The sequence below is a fragment of the Suncus etruscus genome, chromosome 1, assembly GCF_024139225.1.
Source record: "Suncus etruscus isolate mSunEtr1 chromosome 1, mSunEtr1.pri.cur, whole genome shotgun sequence".
NCBI classification, from domain to species: Eukaryota; Metazoa; Chordata; class Mammalia; order Eulipotyphla; family Soricidae; genus Suncus; species Suncus etruscus.
Window position 1 is genome coordinate 178,762,550 of NC_064848.1, and position 10,299 is coordinate 178,772,848.

The 10,299-nt window shown below is 33.5% G+C and overlaps 1 non-coding gene across 1 annotated transcript; it reads right to left on the minus strand.

The window, feature by feature from the left end:
* Positions 1 to 218: 218 nt before the first annotated feature.
* Positions 219 to 323, minus strand: LOC126028151 (U6 spliceosomal RNA). The gene has a single exon (XR_007502394.1). It is a non-coding gene; the product is annotated as a U6 spliceosomal RNA (small nuclear RNA).
* Positions 324 to 10,299: the final 9,976 nt, after the last annotated feature.

The following is a 10,299-nucleotide window of genomic DNA, read 5'->3' on the forward strand; positions in this document are numbered from 1 at the left end:
TGGAGAAAATGTTACATTCGTGGTGGATTAGTGGTGGAATATGGAATGTCAGAAACAATTATGAACAATTTTGTAAACCATGGTGTAAATAAAGTAAAACAACTGAAAAAAGAGTCTAAAGTTTAAAAATGTTGGCCACAGGATAGAGTTAAGTAAGGGTTATTGTTAGGGTTTGGGTTTAATATAGCTTTATAAATAGGGTAATGTTGAGCATATGCTTAGTCTTTATATTAGGCTAGGTTTTGCATGTCATCCTTGTGCAGGGGCCATGCTAATCTTCTCTGTATCATTCCAATTTTAGTATATGTGCTGCTGAAGAATATTAGGCTAGGTTTTGAATGAGGTTTGACCTTAAAATAACATTAGAATTAGGATTATTTTTCAGGTTAAGTTTAGTTTTCATAGTTTCAAAACATCATTTTATATCAAAAAAAGCAATACTAATTGAGAGTGGATGTTAGTTTTAGTTAGGCCTGATGTTAGAATAAGACTTAGGGATAAGGTAGAGTCAGAGTTTCTGTTAGAGATAGGATTGTGAGTAATGTTAGAATAATAGATCATTTCTCTAATTTTTATTTTCTCTGTTTTGATTTAGAATAGAAAGTTTTCAAACTTGATAAAGATATATAGATTTTTAGATATATGCCAGGCTTATCAAATTATAATCTTTTGAATGTATAGTATATAAAACATACAAATTATACTAATAGTCCCCTTTCACACGGCATTATATATTTTTCTGATGTATGCTATGCGATTTTAGCTATGTAATAAGATTTATTATGGTTTGAGCTTATCTATCTCTACTTTTTACATCTTTCAGCATTTATTTACCAGAATATTTGCTTAATTAATATAGGCAAACTAAAACAATAACAATTTATCAGAAACTATAATGATTTTTAAAAAATAATTATCAAAGCATTTTAGCTAAACTCCATCTTTTATTAGCTTTTCCCTCTTCTAAGACATCTTTATTCTCTGATACCTCCTTTTAGCTGACAGTAACTTTACTTCCTAGATTAATCTCAAGGTTCAATGTCTGATACCTACCATGAAACTGACAGCAATTAGTCCCATGCCAATATTTCTTATTTTGGGGAAAATCTATACCTGAGTCATTAAAACATACTACTTTATATAGGGGAAAGGAGATATTATTATTCACTCTAACAGAATTATAGGATTCAGAGTGTGATATGAAAATCATGATTATAAAATGACCCTCTTGTGTGTGTGAAGACACACAAGAAAGATATCAAATTATCCTGGGTGATTTATTCTTACAATCGCTTATGGTGATTTATTCAACTTCAAATCTCTTCTAAGTTTTTCCAAAGAAAGACAAGGCCAAATTACCCACTGGTGCCTAATCTTTCCTAAGATTACTTAAGAGCATGCTTTGGGGCAGTTTTCTGCTTTGATGATATTATGGTGCATTCACCATTTAACAATGGTGAAATGATTGTCATTTAGAAGACCCATCCTCACTGTACAATGGTTTCTGATTAGGATAAGCCTGAAATTGTTGCTGATTAGAAAAACATACTGTGGTTGGCTGTTAGTGCCCCATATCTCCTTAGAAAAGGTGGCACCTGTAAAAATCAATAATGTATGAGTTGAGAATGCTGGGAGATGACATTTTTGTTAAGTCCAGAAGAAATGACAGAATCAAAGTTTTTCAGTCTCCAAGTTTCTCAGTTTAGTCATATCAAAGAGTTTATATAGAGCACCTGTGTTTTGCTCTTCCCAGCTGTTGTGGATCAACCAAGATAAATATGTCATTATTCCTATACACAATAGTTTATAATCTCTTTATAATACACTTAGACTTACATAGTTGAAAGGCAGGACCAGGAAGTAAGTGGGTTGGTTGCAAAGTATGTTATATGACGAGAGAATGTGATCATATTTAAAAGAAAGAAGTGTGTCATTTTAAGACTAATTGGACTTAGGACTAGTTCTGATGTTATATGGAGTAAAGATGCAATTAAGGAGAAGATCACAGATTGAACTGTTGATTGTCTTTGTCTTTTGAGTGCTTCATAGAAACTTCAAGAATTAGAAAATGGACATAGGAGGTCGTTAATAATGTGCATTGTGTTCATTTCCACTAAATTTCCAGAAAACAAATTACTTTTTCCAATGGTATTCTTTCACTTTGCATTCTTAGATAATTTTATTGATCACTGGTCTATTAACGATCTTCATTAGTGTAGCCTTTGAATCATTCATTCATTTATGATCCTTGCATTATGCTCTTTTTCTATCATCTCTCCTTTGAGTGTATTTCTTTCTTTGCAGTTATTGATGGTACTTGAGGAAGGATTTTTAAATGGACAGACTAGAAGATATCAGCATCCATGAGAATTTATAAACCTACAGTCAGTGAACTTGATTCAGCCAATGCCTTTAAAATGTGTCCAAAAAGCTTTAGGGCACTGCATCATTTGAGCACTGAAAAATGAGGCAGGGATTTTGAGGAGCATGAAGTGGATTATTCTGTTGTGCAGATCAAAGTGTGTATGTGAGAGGAAGAAATTATACAAGTAGAGGAATGGAGAAGAAAATACAAACTGGGACAATTTTATGTCAGTGGCACATTTTCAAAGATCTTTGAGAGTTTGTTCTCTGAAGGGTCAGGCAAGGGAGCAGCATTGTTTTGGATGTAAGACAGAGGCTCTACAAAAGGAAATTTTTGTTCGCTCTTTCTTTTTCTGTGTCAAGAAAAACACATGATGTTTTAAACAAAACATAAAATTCCAGGGGATTATTTAGACACTCAGCTTGGGGCTTGGATCAGATGGGTCATGGAGACACTGTCTAGTCCCTGATTTGAAAGACTATCTCCTGAGAAAGCTGTTTGTGTTTCATATCAACATAGTTTAAATATGAATGCTTTTGAACTTTCTACAATATTGGCCAAAGAACTTAAATAAGATTGCAGTGAATTGTGTAAAATAACAAATGCCAGTATCTTACTTGGTCTTTAATTCCTGCTTCTCTCATCCATTTATCCTCACTTGGTGAGCAATAGTAAATGACAGGCACTTTAATACAAAGACAAATTAGATTCACCTCTAACCTCAAGGACTTTGAGTCAATAGGGTATAGGAAAAAATTACCAAATGTAACTTGTGATAAAAAAACAGACATGGAGGCCAGAAAATGACTTCAACGCTGAGCTGAGTGTTGAGCTGATGCCTTGAAAGGTTAATCTAAGTAAACTGCATCATAAAATTTTAACTGGAAAGTTAAGTTCATATTTTATTGAAGTAATTTTTGTTGTAAATTGCTTTCTTACTATAATGTGCTATGAAAGCGTTTTTGACCCATATGTAGTGATAATAAACAACCTAAAGGAGGTGATCAAAGAAAAAATGATGAATTTGTCAATAGATTAATCATGCCACTATGATTGAAATATTCTTTTTACAGTAACAATCTGAAGTCTGACAAAAATGCTGCTACATTATATTGTGTTCGCCACTATTTAGAGACTCAGAAAGAATAAACATTCTTTACTGGTATTTGTACAGTTATGCTATTTATTTTGTTTTATCTGTTACCTCTTGGGCCAAGAGGTTAGTGATTTTATGATGCTTATCTGAAACAGTCATAAGAAAAGAAGTTTTATATTTTCTGTTATTGTAGGCTTTACCATATGTTCTGGTGAATACAAATGTGTGAATTTGAGCACATCATAATGTGCCCTCTGATGAAGTGGCGAATAATAACACCCTTTCTTTTTCTTCACAGGATTGTAGTGATGAAGACCAAGCAATGCTGTGTGCATGAAGTCTTTTGCAGACTACAAATTCTTACGGAATTTTGCTTTGTTTAAGAGATGCCAAAAACCCTCCATGAAAAATTGTGACATTTTTATACCACAGTATTCTTAATTTTCTGTTTTTTTTCTTTTTATATTTTAACTACCTTTAAGATGAAATTAAATGACCACTCAGGCCCAGTGTCTCTTTTAGAAATTATTCTATTTAAATTACTCTGAGTTCTCTTTTGCTCATTTAAGTAATTGCCAAGATAATTTGTTTGCTTTCTTTCCTAGGTTTACTACTATTTAAGTCTCTGATTTGTATGAGTGTTTAGAGATTGAATTACAATAGCAAAATACTGGTGATTACGAAAACCCACATGAATATGTGCTATGGGGTCGCATAGAGATTCCTAGAGAAGTTGAAGAATTTCCAGAATTTTCATTAGTCGGCTACTGCATGGGGACCCAGACTCAGAACACAGAGCTTCTATCACAGTTTTTCCAAGCCTTTTAAAGAATGGAGCATCATCCTCCTAGAGCAGGTATGCACATGTAGATAAGTAGGATACAACATCACATTAGTAGGGAATATGGCTATTATTCTGAAGTTACTTTTGCTGCTTGTAATCAGAAAAAAATCCTGTCTTCAATCTAAATCCAGGGGTTAAAACTTCGATTGACATCTCCTTGGCAAGCGCCAACCACTGGTTACAAACACAAATAACCTGCAAGGATTATCTATGGAGTTTGTTTGAAGAAACATCAAACAGAAAATCAGTGGTCAGGCAGAAGATAGTTGCCTTTGTGGAATCATTTAAACCCACATCTGCCAATCCATCAGGAAAATGTATAATGTTGGGCTTTAACTCCATGTCCTTCTTGGTAACCATGAGGTTTTTAAACCTATGGGAGATCTTGAGATCTTAGGAATGAACTCTTTGAACCAGATGTCTCTTTCCCATTACCACTGATTTACTGAATCATAGAATCATTCAAGTGTTTCTGAAATAAATGAAATACTTTGATTAAGATTGTGCCTAAAGGGCCAGAAGTCAGGACTTCCAGCCTGGAACTCTTTCCATGACACTTCCTTCAACTCTTTAGTTTTGCATTTCAGTGTCTGGGGATTGCTCTATTTCTTTAGAGTTCATTTTAGTATTAATCAAAGCTGTTTCGAGAACATTGCTTTTGGTTACATCATTAAAATTGGAGTTTTCATTTACTCTTCCAGTATCATAATATTGGGAAAAATCTGTTTGCATATATATTTAAAATTATATATGTATATATATTTAGATCTTTGTGAGGTGATGGATGGCTCCATTGATAAATATATGTAACTTGTATTATGACATGGCTTAAATGGCATAGGATTCAGATTTTATTCCTCTGTTTGGCAATGAAATGATCAGTATATTACTTAATATTTGAGATTTTTAATTTTACTTTTTACAATGGAAATATGACAGGATTTTGTATGGTTTAAAATAATTTGTGATTGAGAGGAACTCTTATTGTTTACAATAATGTAAACAATTATATTATGCAATTCTGTGAATATAATTACCCAACTGTTGTTCCAGAGCCCTCTAGCTTTGCTGTTTGCTCTGTAGGTGACTAAATCAACTCATATAATTCCAGGATTGTCTGGAAGCTCCATAGGAAACCTCTTAAAGTTTCAAATTTTGATTATAGTCTACTTTTCTTGTTGAAATTGGGGTCACATGTGTATTCTAATCCTCAAAAGCATTGACTATGGAAGTATAGGAATTTGTATAGAAAGGATATAAAATAAAAGTAGTTATATTATTAAATTTGCAGGGGTCTGAAGGAAACGAGCATATGAAACAATAGAAAGAAATAGGAAGTATCAGAGCTTTAAAATAATTAATTCTAAATACTCATTTGAAGCAGAATTCTGATCATTTCTCCCCTGCTCTGTGTCCGTACTAATGTTAACAGATGTATCACCATCCAAACAGAAATGTAATGTTGGCAGCTCTCTCATTTTACAAATTTAATTATGGCTGAAAATGTGATAATGGAGGAACCTTTCCAAGTTTTAATTAGATCTGTGTTTGGCACAAGCAACCTTCGTATTCCACCATATGGGTAATAGTGGTGCAAGGTGCCATCTTGTGTCCTTGCTGTGAGTTACTCAGCCCTTGATTATCTACAGAGGAATTGGCTCTGCCATGGATCAGTCATGGTTCTTTTATAATCCCAGTCAACTCTTCCTGTATCTAATGTGTAGCTGGGCTGCCTCCCCACAGTGTCACTTGGTGTAGCCTTGGGAACTGTAAACTTATTTTAATATTTACTTGGCAGAGCATCACCTACTACTATATGCCAGCTTATTTGTTACTCATTGTCATCAGATAATCTATTCCAAATATAATGTGCACATGATTTTGGATGTATATTGAATTTTGAAATTTGAAAAATATAGGACAACATCAGACCCAGGCACTGGTCCCGTAACTATGAAAGGTAAGTATTACAGGTGACAAAACAGAGTTTCAGAAAGATTTGGTTACTTATCCAGGATTGCTGCATGAATAAAGAACATCACTTTAGTCTTCATGTCTCTAAAGTTGTACTCGATTCTGTCGGACACTGTCTATAAAAGTACATACACAGAGATTATATGGGTGATTTTTAATTTTCAGTTGTATAAACTAAAGCTTTTCTTTAGATTATGAAGAGATTGAACTTGGATAAACATGTGATAAATATAGAAAGTTGTATATAGCTAGATATAAGGTAGGTAGAAGTTGTAGATAGGCAAAAAGGTAGGGAACTTGGTACTCTATTCCTCTCTATTCCTCTTCTTAGAACCACTATCCTTTCATGGCTTCAGTAGAATTGTACTGTGGGCCTGAGGGGGTTTATAGAATAAAGAATAAGATGACATGAAGTACAAATAGAGAAAAATTAGATATTGCAGTACATTTAGTGCCTAAGGACATAAAAATAGTTGTCATGAACATGTAAAATTTCAGTCCAACAGCATATATATTGGGGACCTATTAGGTGCTTGCAAGACACTCGGCTAGGCTTTGGGGGATAAGATGATAACTGAAATATATAGTCTTTAAGACACTTATTGGCCAGAGGGGGAAAAAGACATAAACAATTATGACATCTAGTAAATACAACACTAAAAATATATTTGAAGTGCTGTGGGAACCCAGAGGGAGGAAAACTAATTTGATAGGTTGGTGAATTTCCACTTTTCCTAGTTTCTTTTGGGCACATATGGGAAAGATGAAATCTTTCATAATCATGAAATTAAAGAAGATCTCTTGAGTCCAATGAAGATATAATTCCAAATTAAAGCTGAGAATATAGCAATATTTAATGTAGTAAGACCATAGCAAAGCTCTTTATAACCAACTGTTTGGGGGCCATATTTGGAAGTAGTCTTTTTGCTCACAATAAGTATAGTCAGCAGAAAAACAATAACTGAATAAAGCAGAAAATTTGGTCTTAGTAGCAAAGCAGCATGGGTTATTGGGGGAAGCAAATCCAAATAACCTTCTATTAAAAATCTGCTCTGGTCACAGCAACCACTCTGGCTGATTCCAAAGCACACTGACATGGCAATATTCCAAATATCAGATGGTTCTAGGGAGAACTGTGAACAATAAAGACTTGGTTGGACTGGAGGGAAAAAGGGACGAGGCCACTTTATGAAATGCCACATGCTGTCTAGATGCTGAGCAAGGAACCTGTCTATTTTGTCAGAAATTCATTTAAGCCCACAAGACTCCTAGCAGCATAATGGTTTCTGGAACATGACTTCTCTTTCTTTTGCCAAAATAGGAGTGCTTACCCAGTACACAGATTAAAAAAAAAAGAAGAAAAGAAAGAAAAGACATTTAAAAATTTGGAGGATTTAAAAAAATATGGATTTAATTAACCATACTACCATTTAGGAATGGAGAGATTCAGATTTGGACAGATTCATATAAGATAACACTCCTGACTTCTCATCGACCTCATGTATTGCTTTTCCAATGTGGTTTGTTCCTTGGCCTTTTTTTTTGCACTTGTATGTTTATATATGTGCACAGACATGTGTTTAGATGCATATCTGCTATAAAAATAAAGATGTGTGCATGGCATTAATTTAGAGTGATACAGATGCCTAAAATTTAATTTTTACCTGATTTCCCTCCCATATATAGCTCTTTGTTATTCTTCTATTATTGTTGTGGTATAAGTCACATTATAAAGTCACTTAGATTCAAAGTGTTCTGAAAAGAGAAGAAGTCTTAGGACAGAAAGAAGTTAATTTAGATCCCACTTCTACTACATATGAGATGGCAAAAAGGGTCTATATCTGCTGAGATTTTATTTCCCTAGTAAATGTAGATTATTAATGGACACTTTCTAAAATTAATCCCTCTCAAAACTTTTCTTATTTTGTAGTTTTCTGGGTTTATGTTTATCTTTAGGGTTTTTTTTTAAATAAATCCAACCAATACTTATCCAACCAACACCAAGAACTTACTTTCCAATTATAGTTCTATAATTCTCCCCTATGTATTTGACTCAGATCTCTCTGAACTAAATTCATCTTCTAACTTCAAATATAACCCATCAAATTACAAGAATTGGAAAGCATAGCTGAAAAGTATCACAAGGAAGTGATTAGGAAGTTAGTAATTCTGATACCTATAAGATCCATTCCAATGCAGGATAAATGTAACATAAATTTGATCAGTGCAAATTGAGTTTTGCTAAGTATACATTGGATTTGTATGCATTATAAGACAAAATCAGATTTATGATTCTGTAAAAATCAATACTAGAATTTATACATAAAATTCCTCTGAAAGTATTTTCAAGTATTGCTTTAAAAGTATTATTTATTTTTGTAAATTTCTGAATTGCTTAGTCACTTATTCACAGTATTTATGATCAACTTCCTATGTACTAAACTTCATATTGGCCCACAGAAGGCTCTGAACTTGAAAAGGAAAGAGAGCCCTAGATGTAGATGACATCTTGCTAGGCAATTATTTCTTGCAAGTAACTTGACTTTGTTAGTGGTCTTTCAGAATCACCACTGATTTTGTAAGTTAGGCAGAATCAGGTTCTTGATTAGATCTAATACATTCAGCTCGGCTGTTTTTAGTATTTATTATATTCTAAGCCTCCTGAGAATAAAAAGACTAAATGTTCTTGTGCTTATACAGAATGAAGTATACTTAACTGCAGGCCTATGAACTAGAATTTCTGGGGTCTTTCCTTTGTGAACAACCAGAATTGATATTAAATTATATAGTCTTTATAAATAATATTGAGCAACTTTAATATTGGATACCTTATTGTGCTGTTATTTATGTGAGGATTGAAGATGACATAAGATTCTTCAGCATAGGAACTCAGAGAATGAAAGAAGAGATTCTCCTCAGATTCATTTAGCACAAGACTTTATAATAAGCCTTTGCTCTGAATCAACACTGGTTTAGTTGAGATTCTTTGAGTAGCAGGTTATTGAAATGACATTCAAATTTATTTAAATTTCAGGGAAGTTATTTTAGAACTTAAAAGATGTGGACTGTAGATATGTGTTAAAAATTAAGTTTGAGAGATGGGACAAAACAGATTCTTTATATTTTTTAAGAAATTGAGTTTTTTTATGTACAGAAAGGGAATCACTTATCACAGAAAATACACAAGGAAGCTTTAAGCAATCATTTGTCATTCTTGAACACAGTAGGGAGCAAAAGTAAGAATCCCAGCCAAGAGGGCAATTAAAGGTCTATAGAATTTCACTAATATTGCCAAGTAGATGTCTTATCAGCTCATGGATCTCAAGCTTCAAAGAAAGATTGGGGCGTTATTTATATTGATAAGACAGAAATAACTTGCTTAGTCAGCAACTCTCAGAAAGTATAATAGTAGAATATCAAAAGAGTATGTGTCCTCTTATAGTATATATCACCTATAGATTTGTGAGGTATCTCAACTACGACAAACTTTGCCAAGATACTTATGCAATGGGAATGCATGAAAACAAAATCCCGAATCTAATGAAAAACCATCGTTGCACTATCATAGAAATTTTAACATAATAACAGAAATTTTACTCAGGTTCAAATTGTGTTATTGCCATGCTGTGTCTTTTGCTATAAGTTTTAGTAATGTTAGATCTAGCATACTAAAAAAAATATTTTAGAAGAATTCAGAAATCCCTAGGAACTTGTATCAAGATAATATTCAGTTCTAGCTACACCCAACCATTCTGTTTAAATCTCATTCTTATTTCTTGGCTTGCTTTCCTCAGTGCTGATGTCTTCCAGGCAGGTTCTCTACTGAAGGTGCCAAAGCTATTGCTAGAAATATCACTGTTAGGGTCATATAGGTCAGAGGGCTGAGTTCATGTTTGTATGCAGGAGGCCTCAACTTGACCTCTAGAACCACATATTCTCTGAGCACCATAGGAAGTAATAGAGAAGAAAAGTAAAAGTAGACCCGAGCATCACTAGGCATAAATCCAAACTCTCTCTATC